Below are 21,131 nucleotides of genomic sequence, written 5' to 3' on the forward strand. Positions count from 1 at the left end.
TCTCACTTAACTTTTTGAAATCTCACCTTGTTTTTGAGAAAGGGTGAGAAATTCTCTCCCATTTCTTTTTTTTTCTGTAATGAAAACACTGATAGAAAATATTATACTATATCAAGCAGCTTGTAAATAACCAGATAGTGTCATGCATAAAACTAACAACAACAAGAAAATCACTGAAATGAGTAAATTCATTTCCACTTTCATGCAAATTCTTTACAAGATGTATCTATTTAAATTTAATTCAATTACAAGATCCCGTACGATTTTACTAGGCAATTTCAGAAAGAGTCCCAATATTCAGAAATATCTTTTAGTATAACTATGTCATTGGAAATCAAACTGTAAGAATAACCAAGCCTTCAAACTATTTGCTTGGCATTAGACCAATATGATTTAAAGATTAATGCCATCATTTCACATTAAAATAAAATCTTAATTCATATCAGATAGTCTCAGCTTTTATGATGAAATCTCGAAAAAGAAAACCATAACAATATTAATAAAAAAAATTCCATTAAATAAATCATCAACATTTGCGTCCACTATATGAAGCTTACGAATCCACTGCCTTCCTCATCAAGGTTAAAACCGGCAATAGAATCAGAGGCCCTTCGTTCGATCCCAGCCGACAGCCAACTAACACGAGGTAAATAAGATTTCAAATTTCATGACTTAAAATTAAAAAACAATTCACAAACATTATAAAGGAATAATTTAAAATGCAAAAGCTGAAATTAACTTCCTTTTCAGATGAAACGGTACTAAGGTAAACAATATGTTTTCTGGAATTGAATGTAACAATAAATACAACTGTATTCAAGTAAAGAAAAATAATACGGAAAGATTTAAAAACACTATAAAAAGATTTCACAATTTCATTAATACCTTTCAAAAATATAAATAGTAATAAAAATAATTTAATTAAATGTCAAAAATCATTTTCTTTGGAAGTCAGCAATTTACACCTCTATAATATTAGCAAATGTAATGAAAATTATCAATCATCTTTAGAGTGGCAATTTAAACTTTTATTTCAGAAATAATTCAATTTCCTTTCTTGTCATCTTATACAGAATAGAAAATGTAACTTTTTAACAGACACGACAACAACATGATAGTTGATGTTGCCATTCAACTGAATTTCTCTATAACTTTAACTTTGTATTCTTACGCTTCCAGCTGCTTCTTTTTACACCATTAGTTCTCTTTTTAAGTATCTGAAGATTACACAGAAAAATATGTTCCAGCTAGACTCCATGTCCAGCTGGTACCATCCTCATAAGGGAATGACGTCACGTGAAGAGGGAATCACCACCCATTCTCGTTCCAGACTCCGAAGAGTAAGGCTGTATTATAACCGAGCTCTGTGCTATCATGGCAAACCATCGTTCCGGCCGCGGAGGGAAGACCTTCCGTACTCAACGTGAACCAGAACTGGATCTCGCTGATATTAGAAAGAAACAGAGGAGTTATGCCTATTCATTGAATTATGGGACTTCTTTCGATGAAAGCTTCGAGCACACACAAAGACAAGCGATCAACATTGATGCCGAGATTGCTAAAGGTTACGAACAAGAGTACTCGACCATTCACATCGAACGCCTTTACGAGAAGAAGTTCTTAGCCGAAGAGATGCTAATATTGAATAGTATTAGAGACTCCCCAGCTATTCCGACGATGGTGGAAGCCGCAGCTGCAAAGACTGATACAGCCATTGAGACACCTGAACCTGAAATGACCTCAGTTCAAACTGAAACAGTACCAGAGCAGCCCAAGCAGACACCTGAAATCAGTGCTGAAAATTCCACGGAACCGGAATCCGAGCCCCCAAAGAAAAAGAAGAGGAAGAAAACTCCCACTCCAGAACCCACAGAGAATTTGGACATCTCAACTACTAACAACATCTCGGAACCTGTAGCCACATCCTCAGATGAGACAACAGATCAGATTCAGATAGAAATTCCTCAAAAGAATTGCAGAAAACTCAAATTCCTCGTTAAAGGACTCCCAATAGACTCTAAGATTCCCATCTTGGAAGAAGAACTCATAGCTAGCGGTCATCGGCCAATCAGAATAGAGCAGTACAAGAAGAGGCGTGGCGAAGGATATAAGCTCCTCCCCCTTTTCCTGATCCTACTACCAGACAGCCCTGAGAATAGAGAATGCATCAACATCAAGCAGCTTCTTTCTACTACCGTGCAGATAGAGCGATTTAGAGGAGGTCGATTTGAAGTCCAAAAGTTTGGCCATACCCAAAAGAACTGTCCAAATGAACCTGCATGTATGAAGTGTGCGGGAGCCCATTTTACATTTCAATGCACCAAGCCCAAAAGCCTTCCTGCTACCTGCATCAACTGCGATGGAAATCACCCTGCCTGTTTTTCAGGCTGTTATGCCAGGCCAAGGAGAAAACCACAGCAGAAGCAGAGACAGCCCAAGAGTGCCAACGAAACCGCAAACAAATTCCTGCAGATCTTCCGGGAGCTGCAAGAACTACTACAGAACGAGGAGTTAGTCCAATTACTCCGATCTCTACTTCCCGAAAACAAGACATAGTGATCCTCACTACTCCATGACGCCGACAACTCAGTCAAGCTACCATCTTATTTCTACTTAGAATCATCATCCTACTATCCACCTTAAGGAACTACCTCATTGAACTTATCACAAGATGAAGGGGTAAAGGGCCGTTCCGGCCTCAGGCACCCCGAACAACCTCCTAGATTAGATTAGATGGAAGAGGAAATTGGCGATCGAAATGGGCTGCAGGTGGCGTAGAGAACTCTCTACCAAAGATTGCATAATTGTGGAGATGGGTTGTTATAGTTCATTTGCGTCACACTAGAGCTGCACGATGGGCTATTGGCGTCGGTCTGGGAAACATCCCTGAGGATGATCCGAAGACATGCCATCACAATTTTGATCCTCTGCAGAGGGGATGGCACCCCCGCTTTGGTAGCCCGACGACCTGCACGCGAAGTCGAGCACTTTAAGGTGATGCTTGACTTCGGTGGTCTGCTGGGAACCGTGTCTTAACGATCAGTCCACTGCGGGACCTGTGTGAAGATGGGAAACTCGCGAAAGTCGTAACAAAATTTGGCACAATGCCAGCGCTTCGTGTATGGAGGAGAAATTTATCTCCAGGGGCGCAGCGCATGCGCAATATCATCCCTAGTTTTGGAAGAAGAGTTTGGAGAGAGAAGCACATGAGAAATCAATCAATGGTGGATGTTAATTTGACAATTATCCCTCACAAGTATTTACGTTTTGTATAACCTATCTTCTGTTGATTTTTTCTCTCCTTGTTTTCAATCTTGATAATGATTGTAATCCTCTTTTTTTCTTTCAATATTTTTCAGTGATTCTTCTGTGCTCAAAGAATTATGATAGATGTGCTTACTGCGATGTAAATAGAGCGGGTTATTCAAATTGGAAATTGTTTCGCCTTCCTCAAAATATCGAAATGTAAGTAAATAGTTAAGCGTTTTCGAAGATTTCAGTATATTATTTTTCAATGATTGACTGACAGATAGACTGACTTAGAATTGTAACTAAATGTGAGACTAATTTATAGTGTCTGGCTTTAATTTAATTTTATTTGGTTTTAAAATTCTGTATAATTCCATAAGTGCGTTGAGCTTTTTTGGTCGGAATTAAATATTTACAAATGAAATTTATGTATATCCATCTATTATGTAACTAAGTAAAAATTTAATGTTTTTCAAGAAATGTGAAATGGATCTATAAATCTGACATTTTAAATTTTTGAAAGTTCATTACATATATGAAATTATTTTAATAATGTTAAGTGTAAAAAGTGTTACTTTTTTTATTCATATAATATTTATAGAGTGGTTTATAGTAGTTATATATATATATATTAGGGGTCTGTCCAGACATTTTGTGACAGATCCGTTTTCGTAAAATTGTGAAAAAATTACTCGTAATTTGTGAATATAAAATAAACGTTAAGTCACATTCTTTCAACCAGGTTCCGCTTTTGTGGATGTGTGCAAATAGGGTGCGTTATTGCAAAAAAACTTTTTCAAGGAGTTTCTAAATTGTAAAGACATACAAGATTATGCTCAACACTGTAAAATTATAATTAAAACATACAAATAATTGGTATTTAGCCTATACTGCTGAACGCAGAATATTAATTTCGAACGAATTAAGGAAGGAGCACTTGCCGAAGTCAAAATTTAGTTCGTTTACATCTGTCTTTCTTCCCCCTCCCCTCCCGGGAAGGGTTTATTTGATTAACAAAACAATAATGAGGAAAAACAAATTTGTGAAGGGTCCGATTAAAAGATAAATTATTTTTTGAAGGGTCCGTTTTTAAATTAAAATATTTTGTGAAGGGTCCGTTTTTATGAAAAGATATTTTTTGAAGGGTCCGTTTTTAAATTAAAATATTTTGTGAAGGGTCCGTTTTTATGAAAAGATATTTTGTGAAGGGCTGTATCTCTGTTATCATTGCTGTATTCAGCTTTAATAATGCAGTCAAAAGCCATAATATGTTATAAATGTTTTATAATTCATTTTACTTTTATATAATGTTAACATTACAAATTTTTTCATTTAATAGATTTTTTTTTTCATTTTAATTATACTTCTACCATAGGGAAGATTTTGCAAATAGATAATTTTTTAAAATTTTTGGTTTGTAACTAAACATTTTTGGCGAGGGGGGATGTAACGCTTCTATTAATCTTTTTATGTTATCCTAATTAATTATTCAAATCGAAATACTTTCTCACACTTTTAAAAGCCACATCCTGTTCTTAATCAATTTTTGGCTCAAGTATGCATTTAATTAAGAGCAGGACATTTTTCCCTTTGCTCTGTGCGGGAAACGTTCGATCTATTTCATAAACCAATAACAATTACTGAGATTTCCCTCTTTCCCTAAATTAAGACATTTTACGGATTTTACTTTGCAAGATTTTCCCTAACATATAACCAAGGAGCACAACTTTTCGTGTTCACTCTTACTCACTCTCATGACTGCTTTTGTCCAATAATTAGTTAATAAATTTTGTACCCTCTTTCCCGACTTAAGACCTGTTATAATCCTTCCACTCGGCAACGACGTTATAAGCGCCAGGATTAAACGGTCGGGAACGGGGTACGGTACATCAAAAATATGGAATATCTCTCATTTGAAATTAAATAAATCAACTTCGGAAGAGGGTACATCAAAAATATGGAATAACTTCAAATCATTTATTCAAATGGACAGTTGGTAAATAAGCAGTCAAATTCTTCTTCAACTTATGGCAATTAATAATTCATCAATTCTTCAACAAAAAATAAACTCTTCAATCATTAAACTTTTTGTTTATTATAAATGATACCTACGCACAGTGGAACTAAACGATCATTCGTTTTCCATGTCTATGCTGCATATTTTGTCTACGTTCCTGAGACTACTAGAAAGCTGAGCTTCAATTTCTTTCCTTGGACTAAAAAGAAAAACTGCATCGGACTCTTGATAATTAAAATGTTTTTATTAAAATCCCATCCCTTTCCTTTACAAGTGACTTAAAGAAAGTTTTGTTATGCCTCTTACTCAATACTGCTCTGCATTTTATCGTCAAAGAATAATTGTTCTCACACGCCGAATGGTTTACAATGGTCTATTAGATGTTCGACATTCCCTCCCTCCTACTCAGAACTCAAAGAAAAATAAGCTTCAATTTCTCCTTCACTATCAGTGTTAATTTATGATTCCTCTTAACAAAGAAACAGAAACAACTTTCATCTGATGTTATGATTTTCAAAATGTGTTTTGGAATCGAAGAAACAAACTTTTTTTCCTATCAAGTTTCATCTCTGATAAAGCGGTTTTCAAAATATCTTCTTGGGCCAATTCGAACTTTTTCACGTATCCTTTAAGGTTTTTTTTTTTTTTTTTTTTTTTTTTTCTTTTTTACAGTTCTCATAAAACGATTTCTTGAATTTTTATTGATTTAAAAAAAAAAAAAAAACACTCATGTAAATAGCAAAAATTATAGATTATGATTTTAAATTTTTTTTTTCATACTTGGTGTTTCAATTGAAACAATTATTTTTTATACATTGCTTGTATTTACTGTTGAAATTTTTATTTGCAGTGAATTCATTGTCATAAGAAATGTTTCGAGAAATTATTTTCAAATTTATTGTTTTATGTGTTACAGCTTCTATGATTTTCTGGTTAGTAGAATTTATATTTTTGTTTTACTGTAGTGTTTAGGGTTAAGATGAAAATACCATTTAAATTTTTTTCTCTTCGTAATGCAACTGCAATAATTATTGAAAGTCAATTTTAATATATGAATGCAATTGCGGTGTGGCAGAAATTTTAAATTAAATCAAGAAATGTTAAAACTGACAGAAATAGTTTGGAAAATGAATAAAATAATTGTTGTTAGAATTTAAATTGAAGTACAACCAGAGATTAATGCTTTAGTCCAACGTTGGTAAATTTTTCATAGCTCTGTTCTAGATCAGTAATTTCCATAAACAAATCGTTTCTTTATTTCTGAACTTTAATTCCAGCATATAGATATGAAAATTATCAAACACAAATTGAAAAATTTAGTAACCAAATACACTTCAAAAACACGTTTAAAATAGAAATAAAATATTTGAATTTCCTAACACACAATTGTGACTAATTAAATAATCAATTAAGATCTCTGCACAAAAATTACTTTAAAAAAAATATCCGAACTAAAATTTTTGAAAAAAAAAATGTCCAAAAAGAAAGAAAGATATAAATGGAAAAAAAAATAAATGAAAGGTAATTTGCAAATTAACCAAACTTGCACTTCAGATTAAAAATAAGGAAAATAGCTAGATCAGTCAAAAATTAAAAACTGATTTACCTTAATACCATATTAAATTTGAAAGCTTTGTTTTGGATTTCAATTAATAATGAATTGTGTTAAACGGGTTGTAATGTAAATTCTGAGAAGACTGATCACCTTTTCTGATTGTAAAAGCAATTTGTTTTCACACATTTTTTTTCCTGAAATCCTGGTTAATGTTTGCAATAAAAAAACCAAAAAAGAAAATAAAAGAAAGAAACGAAATATATATATATATATATATATATATATATATATATATATATATATATATATATATATATATATATATATATATATAAATAGCAGTTATATACTGTGAGCTCTAAATGTCCAGTAAACGGTACCGTCTTTACCTATAGGCACACTAGGGCAATGCCCGGGGACCCCATTTTCTCAGGGGGCCCTAGAGAATCTTACTTTTTTTAAAAATTGCATTAAAAAGAATTTAAGAATAAAAACATTACCTTATATATTATTAAATTTTTTTTTTATATAGAGTATGCATTTTTTTTTCTACAAATGGTGATTGCTTATCAAGCACCAATAATTGGAGTAGTTTATCACCAAGAAAACTTAAAACGTCAACCGAAAAATATTTTTCTTCGTTGGAATGAAAACTTTAGACCCTCGTGAAATTTTAGGTACCTGAGCATTAAAAAAGATGTTTCAATAACTGTTTAGTTTGATAAAATAATTCATAATTTTTGAATTTTTTTCTCATTTGTTATACCTATTCATGTTTATTTTTGTTTTTTTAATTGACTTCCATGGTTTTTAAAATTATTTTATTATATGAGGATTACAACTGGTTAGCATATAAATTTTTTTTTAAACTCTGCATTGTTTAAAAGTGCTTTATTTGATTTTTTGTGGTAATCAAAATAAGTTAAAATTATTGCATTATACAGTCCCTGGCCAAATTATTAGACGAACTAAAAGATTCGACGTAAAATCTTAATTACTCAGGTGATACTATACAGCTTTATTGTATTTACGCGACTGAAACCGGTTTGTACATGTTTACGTTTATGTATCAATTGGTTAAATTAGGCGGTATATAATATAAATTCGACGAAATGCTATAAATATACAGATTATTTATTGTATCAGGTACTATATTATTATATTATAATAATTAGGTCAAATTAATAGATGCACTGTAGTTTTTTAATAATGACATGATTTGCACGAGTTTACATACTATACTTTTATAATTAAACATACGCGTTAATTTATTAATATAATGTATTTAATTATAAAAGTATTAATATACATGTTAATACTTTTATAATTAAACGTACAAATGGATTTTTATTCAGGAGATTTTTCACATACCTCTTATTATTATTTATTTTTAACATATATTTCATTACAATGTTAACCAATTGATACACTAACGTAAACAAGTGCAAACCGGTTTCAGCTACGTAAAAACAAAGAGGCTTTATAATTATAATTTTGTATCGAATCTTATTAGTGCTTCTATTAATTTGGCCAGGGACTGTATCTTAATGATTTATTTTTTGTATGTGAAGTTTTTTAGTTTATTTTTAAACATTATGACACATTATAGGTCTAAAATATTTTTGTGCCCTGGGGCCCTGCATGCTATGAAGATGACCCTGCCAGTAAAACATAAATTTAATTACTTTTGTTATTTAAACACCTAATGAATTGTTTTGTTATAAAATTTCCTTTCTAAATATTTTCTTTAAACACTGCCTGCTTTTTTGAAACTATTTAATAAAATATTAATACTTAACAAAAATACGTTTTAAGTTCCGTTGTCGAATTAGACAGCATTCTTATTGTCCTACTAACAATTTAATCTTACTTTGTGATTTCAGTGCATTTATTTTTATAATATTAGGTGCAAGAAATGGTTAGAGGCCAGCAAAATTGTATCGTTACATAATGTTGATGCTGACAGACTGACTGCACAACAGATGAAGATTGTGTTCAAGGCATTTTAAAGTTGAGGAATATGTATCAGAAAAAATGCATAGACCTGTTCCTAGTGCAGTTCCAATGAATCAATATTGCATCTTTTTAATTTCATGTTATTTTATTTCACAAACTTGTTCAAATATTTATATATTGTACAAAATGTATACAATATTATTTGTGTGATTTTTATTTTATTGAAAAGTATATTTTTAAAATATGTAGCCAAACAGAATTTTTTTTTAGATAAGTTTAATAAAGATAAAAAAATTCTGCATTGTTTATTTTTTTAAAACTCTAAATATATGCAGCTTAAAATTTTTTTTACATAATACAGCTTTTATATATATACACACACGGAGAAAATAACAAATCAAAAAAGTTTTTTTTTCAAGGGGGGAATGAATTATTTTTTTTAAAGAAAAATTACTTTTGTTAAATATTTACTACTTTAAAATAAATTATAATCCTGCTAAATTCGTGAACTGAGGAAAATTTAAAAGCAAAATCGAATCCGATTATAACTAATGGAGAAAATATGACTGCATTGGGTGAAAGTCAAACGATTTGCCCCGTTCTTCAATCGCTCTTGACGGTAGCTTTCCTGCATTACACATTCAGCGCCCTAGTTGAGGGAAAAGATCGTTATGATTTAGCATTGATAGTATAGGAAGTTTCCCTTCTTTACTCGAAGCGTATAAGTTCTTTGTCTCTACCTACGGCAACACTTCGCCTGCTTTCTCCCTTAGCGTGTGGAGAGTCATAGAGGAATGAAGTACGTTAGTTTCTCTCTTAATTTTCATATAGATTAAAATCTTTCAAGTTGGAAAACTATATTAAACATGGTTCTGAAGAAAAGTATCACGGAAATTAAAAAAAATATTTTTATTAAATAAGAAAGGAAAATATCGTAGTACATTCTTATACAACTGAAACGAGGAGGAGAGGGAAAGAGAGAAGGGCCAAAAGCATGAAACCGGTCTCTCCCCAGATGGCGTATTCGAGCGTTGCGATCGCCAATTGTTTCTTGGCAAGTAACTTAACTGGCTTTTTTTCCAGCCTATATCTACTACCCAGAATCCTCATTCTCGGAAGGAATGATGATTTTTAGTTCTAAACATGATATTTAGCAGATGAATTTCTTTCTTTTTTTTCTTCCTATTATACAAGAAAAGACAACAACATTCCCAAAAGAAAAACATGCCCGGGAAATTTTCAAGACGATAACTTAAATTTAATTTTTTGTTTTATTAGTATGTGTAAATGAAAAATATCGTTCAATGGCGTATAAACCAATAATTAATTCTTCTTAGATTTTTTTTCAAATTTGAATTCTTTAAAGTCCAAGGAACTAATGCTTCACTGTAATAATTCTTGAAGATTCTCTACCAATGTTACAAATGAAAAAGAGCTAAAGCAAGAATTAGAGCATTTCCTGCATTATTTGCCCAAGGAGAATAAGTTAGGCCAATTAGGCATAGATGATAGTAAAAAGCAATAATCTCAAAGACACATTCCCAAACATTGACATTTCACTTTGATTTTTTTAATTTATGATAACTAATTGGAGTAGCGAACATTCATTCACCAGGCTAGAATTAATAAAAAAAAAGTGAGCTAGAAATAGTATACTTACGAAAGAATGTGAGTTATTTGCCATTCATGAGAATTGAATGTCTTGCAGGAAATTGATTTTAATGATGGGATAGAGACTTAGTCTAGCAAAAATAAGGCGCCTATACTGTGATTCAGGAGCTCTAATCAAAAAGCGTGAAAAGTGTTGCTCCCTTAAGTATTCTATACAAATAATGTATTAAAGCTTTTATAATTAATTGTATAGAATGAAAAATAAATACATTATTTATAAAATAATTTATTTGTTTTTTATTCTTTAAATAAAGTAATTTTCAAAAATTATTCAAATTAAATTTTTTTTAAATCTAAAATTACTCATAAAAGGCCCTCAAATAAAGATAGGCCCAGGGCTCCTAAAAGCATAAAAACTGCTCTGATTCTAAGCGAAAGAATTGTCAAGCTAGAGATGACCATATAAACACTGCTAGTAGTACTTGCCTTATGCCCATGTCTTCTTTAGTTCGTGTAATGTTTTCAGTATAGCTATTTGTCTTTTAATTTGAAAATATTAAAATTAACCATACTTCATGCCTTATTTTGTTTTTTGCTTTTTCAGCTGCGACCTTAAGACTGTTTAAAGAAACTAGCCGACCAGAAAAGCTGAAAAAGTTGTCAAAGTTCTGACTGACCATCGCCAATGATGGGATAGGCAGAAAGGCTCAGTTTGCCTCAACTGACACAGGTTTTTGGGTTACATGTAGTTTTCATCCTCGCATCGTGTTTGACACCCCCCTTCCAATCGCGGAAAGGGAGTGGCTGGGTAGGGCATAGGTGTATGTTTGTAGTCATTGTCATGCCAAGGATTAGATACAAATTTCGCCAATGTGGGGAATCGCAACATAACGTAAAAATATACCCCTTTTCTCCTGAAAGAGTTCACTGCGCGTGCTCGAGAAATCGAAACTGCGAAATAATGGGAAATCGCACTCCTAGCTAGTAATATCGATATCATAAGTAGAAATCGATGTTTATAAATACTCATTCCACAAACGTACGAATTCTCAGCAGATTATTTTGCAAAAATATTAATCTAAGGAAAAGATGTAGATCCCTTTCTTTCTCACATAATCGCAAAACTTATTCTCTATAGCCGTTTTTTTTTCTTGGCTAAATATATGACATTATATATTTCTTGCCAACATCAAGAGGGGGTAAAAACCTCATATTAGATTATGAAATATTTTGTCCAAAAAATGGAAAAGACCAATTAAGCTATTGGAGATGCCGGAGAGTGTAACGTTAGAAAATGATGTTTTAAAAACGCGTGTCGGGCAACACAATCACGAGACCACTGACCCAAGTAGCACATAATATTATATAACATCAGAAAATCGGTAAAATCTAACGTTATCTTGCACAACTTCTAATATTAGAAAGATACAAAAGGTCGCTGTTTACTCAGCCTTATATAATATTAGATTCTATACAAAATAATATTATCTAGCGTTCGCCATAATATTAATTTGCATTAGTTTTGATGCTATATAATATTAGATTTTGAATTTTCTGATATTATTTTGCTTCGCTTTTTATTTTTTTGGAGTAAGCAAAAGGAAGATATGGATAGTAGTAGAATAATTCGGCGATATAATTTTACTTAATTTTCTATATTGTTGTGAAGCAATAAAACATAATTTTATGTCATTCCATGCATTATTTACTTAGCAATACAGAAATACTAAATAAAATTATATCAGTGAATTGTGCTACCTTCCATTTTTCTCCTCTTACTCCAAAGTATATCTTATGTTCAGCTGATTTTTTTGAATATTTCAAACTTAATTAGGAAATAATATTTTATTGCAACTTTTATTGATATTTTTTTCTTTTATTCATACAATGGGTATTCTGACAAATTTTATATCATTAATATTTTTCAAGTCTTTAATTTTAAAATGTACTCATTTTTTTTAAAAAAACTGGGCTTATTTTATCAAAATCTCAATTTAATTTGTTAGTTCGTAATAAATATATATATTTTAAATGTGTAACTTAAGCCATTTGTAATTTCACAATTATCATTCATTATTTATATTCTGAAATTATATAATAGAAATCAAATAAATTTTTACTATTATCATTATTTTACAATTACATTAATTTAAACATCATAAAAATATATATACGCTTATCTCAAATTTGAACTGCAAAATTGAAGTAATAAATACAATGCTAGTAGTATAATTGCTCATAAGTTAGAGTTATTGTTTAACAATGATGTTAAAATAAATTGCTTCTGATATCTTTAAAATTTCTTGAATTTTCACAATACTTAAACATAACTATAAGGACTAGAATAAATTACACAATGCAGTAGTTAAGAATAAAAAAATAAATCAAATCAAATCATGACAAACATTTCACTACTTAATTATTTTATTTTAAAACAAAACACAATATAAATATAATTTCACTCAACTATAAAAGCAATACATTCCTACCATCATTGTTTAATATAAGCTTATAAATATTCTTTTGTTAAAATATAAGTTAAGAACACGTATTTGTAATTAAATAAAATTATTTTTATTTTTATTTCAAAAAGCAACAGTAGGACCATGAGTTATCATTTTAATTATTATTATTTTTAAATTAAAAAAATTCCAAAACTTTACAGTCATTTCATACAGTTTCAAGTTTTTCTTCAATTCAATTTTTTGTTTTTGTGCAACTGAACTATATTTCAGAGCAATAAACTGAAAATCTTTGCTTTGTGGAAAGATTTTATAAAATGGTCCGCAGCAATTGCGCATATCACACAAACACACAGCAAGGATGAATTGCACAGGGATGCACCTTTCTTCAAACTTTCAGCTCCGGCAGATTTAAAGAGAACCTCCAGTTGTTTTGCTCTCTGTCAGGATCGAATATATGGCTCCCAGTTTTCTACCAGAATATTAATTTCCGTTTGCATTGTACAGCACCTAATCTCAAATGTGTATGCCTCCTTCTGGGTAGATAAGCTTGCTTATCTGGCAGACGAAGCTAAAATTATAAGAGAAGAAAGTTAACTTTACATTGAAAACACTAAATTTAAATCTCTACATTACTTAATCTACATTAAATACTGAAAACATTAAATTAAAGTAAATTTAAAACTATTAAGCATTGAATATTTCTTTAAAATTTAAATCATTTCATTTGAAAATGTTTACAATTTAAAGGGTAGATTTCCGTAACAATACCTGCAGCAAAAAATCTCAGTATCACCGAGCAAGAATGGAAAAATATTTCACTTATAACCGCTTTCAAATAATAATTGTATGCCTATTTAATTATTATTATTTTTTAAAAAAAGAAGAAATTATAGTTCAATATGCTTAAGCATATTTGCTATCATTTATAAGTTAATATAATAAACCATACATCAAAAACATCTGTCTATATTCATGAAATGAAAATAAAGATATTTAACTCATCATTTTACAATATATTAAACAGGAAATTCAAATAATGTAACAACAGTGTTCGACTTGTGAATAAAATTTCAAACATTCTAAAATGCAATGGTTTTAACTAAAAAGTAATTGATTAATTAATAATTATTTTAACATGGCAAACCTGTTTACTAAAAATTTATTTTTATCTTTATCATTGCAATGAAAAAAAATTCAAACAGCAAAACTCTTTGTGACAAGCCAACAAAAAAAGTGGCGAAAAGTGGTAAATAAACGATTGCTTATTTTCTTCCATTGTTTACTTTAAAATTTGATTAATGTAAACAAACATCAATGTAAAAAGATACTATGAGAATTCAAAATCATCGATTCATGGTTGAAAAAATCATATAGAAGGAGAATTCTCTAACAATTCACATATTTCAAAGTTGTAAATATATATTAAATACAGTTAGCCCCTTCCCCCAAATATTTTGACATAGCATTCTTTAAAAGTCAGTATGCATACCCAACATTTGTCAAATATTTTTTTCTTATAGTTTAACTAAATTTTTACAGCATTAGGTTATTTTTAATAGGAATTTATGTAAAAAATATAATTTAATCAAAGCTCTACATTCACCATAATCACCATTTTGAATAGACCATATTATTGTTTATTTTTTAATCATTTACAAATTAATATAAATAATGATGCATCAAAAACATACAGATTAGCCTATATTCAAATAAAAATCAGTCTATATTTAAATAAAAATGTTTAATTTATTGTTGCACAATATTTCAAACATGAAATTTTAATATATATTAAAATTTCTTAAAGATGAAGAGCTATATCTGAAATTGTAAAAAAAAATTAACTTTACAATGGAAAAACCAAATTTAAAATTATTAAATAATGAATATTTATTTTAAACTCAAATTATTTAATTTGAAAATGTTTAAAAAAATTGTAATATCTTTTATAATGAAATTCAATGAGTAAATTGTCAATACTTGCATCAAAAAATCTTGGTAGAGCCAAGAGAAAAGCAAAAAGTAACATAGTGGGAAGGTAACTCATAAACACTCTCAAGCAAACTATCATATGTCTTTTATAAAAAAAATAAAAACTCTAACTGCAAAACTCTTTAACCCTTTTTATTAGACCTGAAAATAAATACTCACTATGTGGCAAGTCAACAAAAAAAAAGTGGGAATAAACAACTGCTTACTTTTTTCCATTGCTTATTTTAAAAATTGATTAGTGAAAGAGAATGTCAATGTAAAAAAATGTTATGAGAATTCAAAATCATCAATTCAGGATTGAAAAAATCATTTAGAAAGAGAATTCTTTAACAATTCACATATTTCTATGTTGCAATATATATATATAAAATACAGTTCGCCTCTGCCTCCAAATATTTTTACATAACGTTCTGTAAAAGTCAGTGTGAATAACAAAATTTTATCAAATATTTTTTTACTATTTAATTAAATTTTTACAGCATTAGATTATTTCTAATAGGAATTTATTTAAAAAATAAAATTTCATCAAAGCTCTACATTCACTATTTTTAATAGATCATATTATTGTTAATTTTTTAATCATTTACAAATCAATATAAATAATGATGCTTAAAAAACATACACATCAGTCGGATATAGGAATTAAAACAACGGCTCAATTAGCAAACCATAATTTTAATTTAAGATTGTGATTTCCTTTTTTTTTCCTCTTGATTTTTAAAATGACAAAATAAATTAAACAGAATGTGTTTATAAATGTGGTCATTCATCAAAAAATAAATAAATATTTAATCTATATATTTTTATATTAAATATTCATTTTTATTTCTATATCAAAATAGATAAGGTAAGCTATAAAAATTTAAAAAATCCATGTACTCATAGGAATTTATTTTTCCACAAAATTTCTTTATAGAAAATCAGATAATATCAAAGATACTGTAAACATATTATGAGAAAAAATACCAGTTAATAACCCTACTGCTTCAAATAGACTTTCAAAGGGAAGAATGACATTAAATCAGAAAAAAAATATCTGAATTCAACAGAATTTTTTATTTTTTCTATTTTTGGCATATTAAGAGTAATTTTTTTTTAATATAACCTCAAACTTCCGAAATATACATTTTCCACCAATAAAGAATAACGTAGATTTTATTTTCACGATCATTCAAATGTAGAATTTCATTCAAATGTAGAATTTCAATTCACATCATTAGCATTATTTTTTGAAGAAAATTCATGTTTATTAATTACTTTCTACAGCTATGCAAGTCTATATTAAGACAGCATTAAATATTTACTTCAATCTGTACTTTCAGTCTTAAGAATCAAAAGATTTTTAAAAATGAAATTTCAGATGTGTTGGAATTTAGCACACACTAAGAAAGAATGTAATTTCGTTAACTAAAATTAATTAATGCAGCAATTTATTTAAAATAAATTTTAAAACTAAGAAAAGAAAATAATAAAATTATCAATAATTTAAAACACTGTTTTTTAACTTCTAAAATCAATATATATATACATAAATTTGTTGATTTAAATCAATGTTTTTTTTTTAAATCATTTGATTTAAATCAACAAACCCTGCTCTCAAGTAATAATTTCATTTAATTGTTTTAAAAAGAAGAAATTATAGTGCAAAACCTTTGTGCCCTTTTTACTTGAAATAAATATTCAAGTACAATATTCAAATACAAAAATGTCAAATTCAATACTTTTTAATTTTTTTAGATCAAGTACAATGACACTTAACTATCAAAATATTTTTGTACATTGTACAAGCTCATAGAGCATTAGCTATCATTTACAAATTAATATAAATAATGATGTATCAAAATCATGCAAATATGTCTATATTTAAGAAATGAAAATAAAGATGTTAAACTTATTTTACAATATTTTAAACAGGAAATTTAAAATAATGTAACAATAGTGTTCACCTCATGAATAAAATTTCAAGCATTCTACAATGTAATGGTTTTAACTGAAAAGCAGCCGATTAATTAATAATTATTTTAACATGGCAAACTTGTTTACTAAAAATTAATTTTCATCTTTATCATTGTTATAGTGAAATTCTTTCAGATGCGAATTAGCAAGCAAACATTGTTTTTACAAGCCTATTCTAAACTAACTACAATACTTATTATTTATAGTCAGACTATTCGTTTTAACAGAGTAGTCAACTACTACGACCGAGCATTGTTAAAAATGAGCACAATCATAATATTCACTGATAAATTTATTAGATCATGAATGTTTCGATTAAGCGGTTAAGATTGTACACTGAATGTTTCTACAGGAAAAACATTACCTACGATACTACTTTAAGGTTTTATGTATCTATCATTGAAATTTATAAAGTTTACTAAAAATTAATGAATCATAAATACCTTATTAGAAGTTAAAAATTTCATTCACGCTGAATATTATCTTGTGCTTTTTCGCATAAAATTACAATGGCTAAAAATGATATTTTCATTAATATTTCATTTATTGTTTTCTTTCATAAATAATTGTTTTTTTATTAATAATATGGGATAACCTTTCACAAAAATGTGGCACTGTACCAAAAGTAATGAAATAGATGATTATTTTAAAAGTTCGAATGTTACTATTAGAAGATAGGATTCAAGAGTATTGCGTTTTCTAGCACGGCAGTATTATATTACATCTTTCTGATATTAGATCATATCTTTTTGCTACCTGGGGAGGGGCTTTAAATTGCCTTCAAATTGCCAAGAAGGCATTTGAAGAAAACGTAAAAAAGAGAGTTATGGCAGAAGGGACAACGCCTGTCCCAAAAATGTATAAATGAGTATCAACTTAATTTATATATATAAATTAATTTGAAACTTTTTAACTTTGGACCGAATTAAAAATAATAATAGGTCACCTATGATCGCATTTCTAATACACGATCAATTATCTTAACTAATTAACCCATAAGGCCTCAAAACTCCCGCTGTGGGAACAAATTTTTTATTTCCCCCGTGTCCCTGTTATAGATTTATTTAATTTCTAGAATTGTAACGCTAAATATAAGCTATAATGACTTCAAATTAATTTTTTATGAGAATGAACCCCAGAAGTTCAATTATTTGTATTCGATTTTTATAATAAAAATAAGTAAAATATGAAAATAGTGTTTTTTTCCCATCGCTTTTTTTTAACTCAAAGCTAAAAACATTAATTGCAGAAAATGCTTGGTAGAAAGCTTTCCTTAATACCAGCTAATTCAAAAAAATTATTACAATATTTATTTACTAGTATTATTTACTAGTACAATATTTATTTACTAGTATACGATGGGGAGGGAAAATGAAAACCTAGACCCGAGGATGAAACAACTACGACACCAAATTTTTTTACTTATCTTGCTCTTTAAGCCTCAATAAAAGATGCTAACAAAGAGTTTTTCTCATTTTTATTTAGGATACAACTATCTCTTCTAGACCCTTTTTTTTTTTTAATTGACATGGCGCTCTCCCCTCTTCAGGAGGCGCCATTGTGCAAAGAACAATTTGCACAAACGCATGGAAGGGCCCTGTCTTTAACATATTGATCATTTCCTTTCAAAATATGTTAAGAATTACAGTTAAGTTTTCGTTTCAAATATTGTTCGAAAAATGAACTGTAAGAAAAAATGCAAATTATTTCTAACACTTAATTGTTCAAATTTCATGAATTACGATCATAACACGAAGTGGAAGTAAAAGTGCATCCACTTTTTGTATATTTAAAATTTTTTGAGGTTTGAGCACTGAAGCGATTCAGTTAATGTATGTAAATAATTTGACGGTCGACATTCACATGTTTAACGGTTGGAGTATTTTCCATTCACTTTAAAGAGAAAACAAATATTTAAAAAAGGAAAATGAAAATTATACTTTAATTATTATAGTGGATCGTTCTAAACAATCCACAAAATAGATATTTGACGGATAATCCCTACTCGAACTATAATACTAACTAATTAATTCGTCTAGATGTAATTAATTATTTATTATCGACGGTATACTAATAAATTAGTGACGACAATATTTTAAGTTAAGAAAGGAAAGAAAAAAAAAAACCTATTTCTTTTCGGATTTATGTTTTTGATCCGAAAATATGGAGATTCACCACAATCTAAAAGAATATGAATCCAATAATTTAGTCAGATGCGCATGAAACATTGAGCCACTTAAAATTAATTTACTTCATTTTCTAGAATGTTTTGAAATGTTTGAACGTTTTGAATATCTCGAATATTTGTTGTTGTTAGGCTCCTCTTTCCATCGCATAACAAGTAAAAAAAAAAAAATTACCTCAATATCTTTGTTGTTGGTTATAATTCATTTTTATAAAAAGAGAGTTTTTTTAAAAATATTCTTCACTTTTAAATATTTTTTTAATAAAAAAGTTATTACTATTACGTCAATTATCCTCCTTATAGCCAGCATTCAATATATCATAACAAATGATATAATTTTTATTACCTTATTACTCAGCATTTTATGACAATTGCAGTAAATTATCGTGAAAATTTGTATTTATTTTTATAATATATTTTATGCTAAAATGTGTACAGTCAACACAAAAAGAAAAAATTATTATTAGAAAAAACAAACAAACTAGGAACTAAACTTCTTTGATGAAAAATAAGTTTTTATAGTAAATGAAAATAGAATAAGAATTTAGAAACTAAGTTTGTGAATGAAATTGCAATGATAACCGAGCAAAATGATTTGGTTTAAATTTTATTAGAGACTGCTGAACTTAATTTGAGAAAAAAGAAAGAATTCCCACCACAGCTCGTTTTGTCATCCAAGGGGTCAATACAATGATTATAGCAATGTGGTAAGCAGATACGATTCAATTCCGTTACTAATTCGATTCGCCTATTTTTATATCCATTCTATTTCTCACTTTTTAAAAAAAAAATAAATAATCCTAATGTGATTTTTAGCTCATTAAATTATTTATTTACTAGTCACCTTTGGCAACTAGCTTGGTCAGCTTTCGAAACTATCTTGAAATCTAAGATCTCAAAATTATTTTATCTTAAACTTTAATGGTAACCAAGCCGAATGTTCAGCACTTTTCCTCCAATCCTAATACTTTAATTAATTTTAAACAATATTTACCAGCTTTCAAATGAATTAGCAAAAAACTTGTTTTAAGTTTCTTAGTCCACGTAATAGAGGATTTTACCTGGAAAAATAGGCGGGAGTTTTTATTTTTTTCATATTTATAGTTTTTGGGTTGGGTTCAAGACCTCAAAATATCCAAAGAATCCGTATTTTGCGACCAAATTTTTTTTCTGGAAACATGATTTTTTCCTGAAAAAACTGGAAAAATCCAGTTCTTTGCATAAATTTTTTTTTCCTTTTTAGTTTAAGATAGAAAGTTTCTGATGGTATGTTTGGAATCTAGAGAAAATTTTCCACTAATTTTATATACCTACGATGAGTCCATTGGGTGATAAATCAAAGAATAATGACTAAAGCAATGGAATGACGTCTCTCTCAGCATTTCAACGGAGGAAAATAGACGAGAATAATTGATAGGGGTTTAAAATTTCAAAACAGAAAAAAAATTTCTCTCGTGGGATCTATTAATCTACAAAAGAAAAAAAAATTATTTCTACCACCTGAGGAAGAACTTCGCCAATATTTTTTCTGAACCGTTTCCAAATTTATTAATTTTTTTGGTCTGTGTTCGATTTTTTTTAAATTATAATGTTACTCTATTAATTATTTCCTTTATTTTTCCTCTTGGAAATACTGAGAGAGACGTTATTCCAATGCTTTAGCCATTATTCACATAGGGGAGAGTCGGGTAGCCCCGCCCACAGTCAATTTCATATGCATAGAATATTTTTTCAAGTCAATGGGCCATCGGACATTAATTGTTGTATTAAAAAAAGATTATTTTCAAAGTTTCAAGTATTTATGCAGCTGTTAACATGGTAAACAATAGTTTTGTAAATATGTTGATTACAGTAGTCATGAAATTAAGAAAAATTGGTTGAATGTTTCGATTAAACTTCCTTTTAATACTAAAAAAATGCATTATGCATTTTTAACAACAAATATTGTTGTTATTAAATGATTGTTATTAAATTTTTGTTATTAAATGATAGAATTCACTAAAAGTATATAAATATGTAATAAATAAAACAATTTTGTGATAAAAATGATAAATGAGGTTTATCTACTGTCAATACACTTTCATTTACACCTGAAAAAATAGCCAAGAAACATAATTTTTGTAACTGGGCGGGGGCTACCCGATACAT

The 21,131-nt window shown here is 28.9% G+C and overlaps 1 protein-coding gene and 1 long non-coding RNA gene across 9 annotated transcripts in view; one reads left to right on the forward strand and one right to left on the reverse strand.

Moving 5' to 3' along the window:
- garz (Sec7 domain-containing protein garz) overlaps nucleotides 1-1,281 on the reverse strand; it is an 87,047-nt gene extending 85,766 nt beyond the window's left edge. For 7 of the 8 annotated variants that reach the window (XM_071187106.1, XM_071187105.1, XM_087152549.1 and 4 more), the window contains exon 1: nucleotides 886-1,149. The gene's annotated coding sequence lies outside the window, so the exon portion shown is untranslated. Of the gene's footprint in view, nucleotides 1-885; nucleotides 1,150-1,171 lie in introns of those variants that run through there. The other variant, XM_016051529.4, reaches the window with a different exon arrangement.
- Nucleotides 1,282-3,152: 1,871 nt separating this feature from the next.
- On the forward strand, nucleotides 3,153-8,858 carry LOC139426711 (uncharacterized). Its single transcript, XR_015429476.1, has 3 exons — nucleotides 3,153-3,256; nucleotides 3,360-3,465; nucleotides 8,728-8,858. It is a non-coding gene; the product is annotated as an uncharacterized LOC139426711 (long non-coding RNA).
- The last annotated feature ends 12,273 nt before the right edge of the window (nucleotides 8,859-21,131 follow it).

Source organism: Parasteatoda tepidariorum, chromosome 9 (genome assembly GCF_982258835.1).
Source record: "Parasteatoda tepidariorum strain Cologne lab strain chromosome 9, Ptep-v5.0, whole genome shotgun sequence".
In the NCBI taxonomy this organism is placed as follows: domain Eukaryota; kingdom Metazoa; phylum Arthropoda; class Arachnida; order Araneae; family Theridiidae; genus Parasteatoda; species Parasteatoda tepidariorum.